We start from the raw sequence: 2580 nt of genomic DNA, 5'->3' as shown, positions 1-2580 counted from the left end.
AGGTCACATTCCTCGTAGGCGTAACAACCTAGTTGGCAATAAACCAAATACTGATTCTGATTCTGCCCAAGCCTGTGTTTCATTACACTATATTGGTTTACTTCTGATGAACAACTAACCCCGTTAACGTCTTTACTAACAGTGGGTGTGATCTTTTTGCCATTGGCCTGTTCTTGTTAAAGAACAGATTCAAAGGCAACACTGTGGTCTGATCATGTGTCTCTCTTTAAACCAAAATATCTCAGGAAAGAAAGTACAAGCATAGCCAGCTGGCAGAGTCTTGGCTTACAACTACACATCCAGGAAACAGTGCCTCGAAAGCAGCATTAAAGCCAGGGCCAACGTGGCAGACAGTAAGCGGCACCAACAATCAGCAGACATTTTAACCTCTAATTTGATATTCGAGGGGGAAACAGCCTTGATGCAGCCTCTTTGAGTTCCAGTCTTTGTGTTGTACACAGTACAGGAACCATTTTCTGGTCATCCGCATCTACTTTACATTCCCACCTGTTTCTAGACAAACACAGCCTGAGCACCTGATGAGGTCAGTGTTTGATACAGTGGAGAGGCTTAATGCTTTTTCATTTCCTCCCAGACTTTATCAGCCCGTCAAGTCTTGGGAATCAAACATGCTGAGAGTGTCTGTAAATCGCTTGTTCCATACTTTTTGTGTCTGCCAAGTAGCAAGATAGTTCTGGCACAGAAACCGTAATGAGCCAGCTTTGTATCAGTGTTGGAGCGACTACTGTGATAGCACTACCTGGACGATTTCCACAGACAGAAACTGGTCTTTTGTAACTGAAATTATATGCAAATAGCTCATAAAAGCAGGCACCCAACCCACCTAGAGCTGTGCCTTTGGTTTTTTTCAACCTTAATCAAAATGATAGTGAACTGGTTGTTCTAAGCTTGTGATGAGACAATCCTATTTTGCCTATTTGTGCTGGAATTTGACCAATGTAAGTACTCAGAAGTACTGCATCTGACTGGATGAACTTTACATTTAATGGCAACTGCTGAAAAGTGTATGAGCTCATGTTAGTTCCTGGTAAATTTCAACTTTCAAATTTAAACAAATGAGGCCAACAGGACACACAGTACAATATAGCCAGACTATTAAGTCGTACAACTGTCTGAATGTACTCCTAATGTTGAAATCATTTGTGCGGGCAATGACTGTATTGACTGAAGTAGGCATAATGCAATAACAAAAGGTTTCACTCCGGAAATCACATACCAAAAGAAAGCCGGTGCTCTCTTTTGTACACTAGGCATCCTCTTAGTCTAACAAGCAATCACACACACACACCCACGCTTTCATGTGTAAACATTTTATGATCTTACAGGTGAAATTATACTGGTGTCAGAGTACACCAGTATAAAGCAAATGCAATTGAAACAATATTACAGAACATTAGTATAATTACGCCACTTTAAGTTGTTAAACAGACACTAGTTAAACACAGTTATTACACAGCTAGGTGTGGCTTCACTGACAGGTGTTATTACTCTCCTTTTCTCTGACACACTTAAGACTTGCCCATCTTGTTTCTGCATTTGACACATTGAATATCAAAGTCCACGTGTAGCAGTGATTGGTTTATGGTCTCATTGTGCTTTGCTATTACAATAAAAGACATGTAACTAGTATAGATATGTAGCTACCCCCTCTCTATTTCTACCTCCATCCTCTGTCTGTAGATGGGAGCGGAGGGAAGGAATGTCACTGCTGAGAGTGAACATGTAACAAGTAGGTTTGCACAGAAACACCAGACTGACATGTCAAGAGATTTAGCTGCAACTCGCTGAAGCAGAAAGCTAATTCAATTAGCCTAGCAGTCTTATTCACAGCCACCAACAAATAGCAGCTAACGGCTGCTACAAGCTAACATTTCACTAGCCTACAACTAAACCAGAACAAGCAGGGTCGTTGTTATTATTATATTATTATTATTATTATTATTATTATTAACACACAGTCCAGGTGTTTTGTTAATTTGACACACGTCTTTTAGCCTAGTGTTAACGTTATGCTGTCATTCATTCAGACCCCCCTGCTCGCTAATCCTCGGCTCAGAAACGGGAAGTTCTTAGATGACACAGACTTTTATTTCCTGTAGAATAACGACTCCTCTTACCTGCTCTTGAGTGTTACAATGCTGCAGTCACTTCTGTTGCACAGTTTACTGTTTATAAAGCATTTTTCTCCCGGAGTTCGCTGTTGAATCGGCTGTTGTTTGACCTCTCGGCTCGTCCCGTAGCTGCAGCTCCAGATGCAGCAGACTGGTGGTGAGGAGAGGAGACAACTGTCACGCAGTAAAGATCTTGGCCGCTCGTCCAATCACATGCTGGGATTTCCTTCTTGGTTACCGTAACGACTGCGGCGTGCGCAACATATTTGGAGAGAAGCCCATCAGCCGTAGTTACTGTAAAGGGAAGTTATCTCATTTTGAGTAGAAAGTGTGTTTTTAAGATTGTTTTTTGTTGTTAGATAAGAAAAGCTTTTATTTTTTCTACATGTTCTGTTGAATGTTTCATGTTTGACAAACAATAATTCATTAATCTGATTGTTTTTTATGG

At 40.8% G+C, this 2580-nt stretch overlaps 1 protein-coding gene across 2 annotated transcripts in view; it reads right to left on the bottom strand.

Moving 5' to 3' along the window:
• Positions 1-2304, bottom strand: part of me2 (malic enzyme 2, NAD(+)-dependent, mitochondrial) — a 16151-nt gene extending 13847 nt beyond the window's left edge. The window contains exon 1 of one of the 2 annotated variants that reach the window (XM_035657927.1): positions 2139-2304. The gene's annotated coding sequence lies outside the window, so the exon portion shown is untranslated. The remainder of the gene's footprint in view (positions 1-2138) is intronic. The other variant, XM_035657926.1, reaches the window with a different exon arrangement.
• Between the last annotated feature and the right edge of the window lie 276 nt (positions 2305-2580).

Source organism: Morone saxatilis, unplaced genomic scaffold, assembly GCF_004916995.1.
Source record: "Morone saxatilis isolate NCDOM2014 unplaced genomic scaffold, NCSU_SB_2.0 Contig16, whole genome shotgun sequence".
Classification (NCBI taxonomy): domain Eukaryota; kingdom Metazoa; phylum Chordata; class Actinopteri; family Moronidae; genus Morone; species Morone saxatilis.
This window is presented reverse-complemented; position numbering and strand designations above follow the sequence as displayed.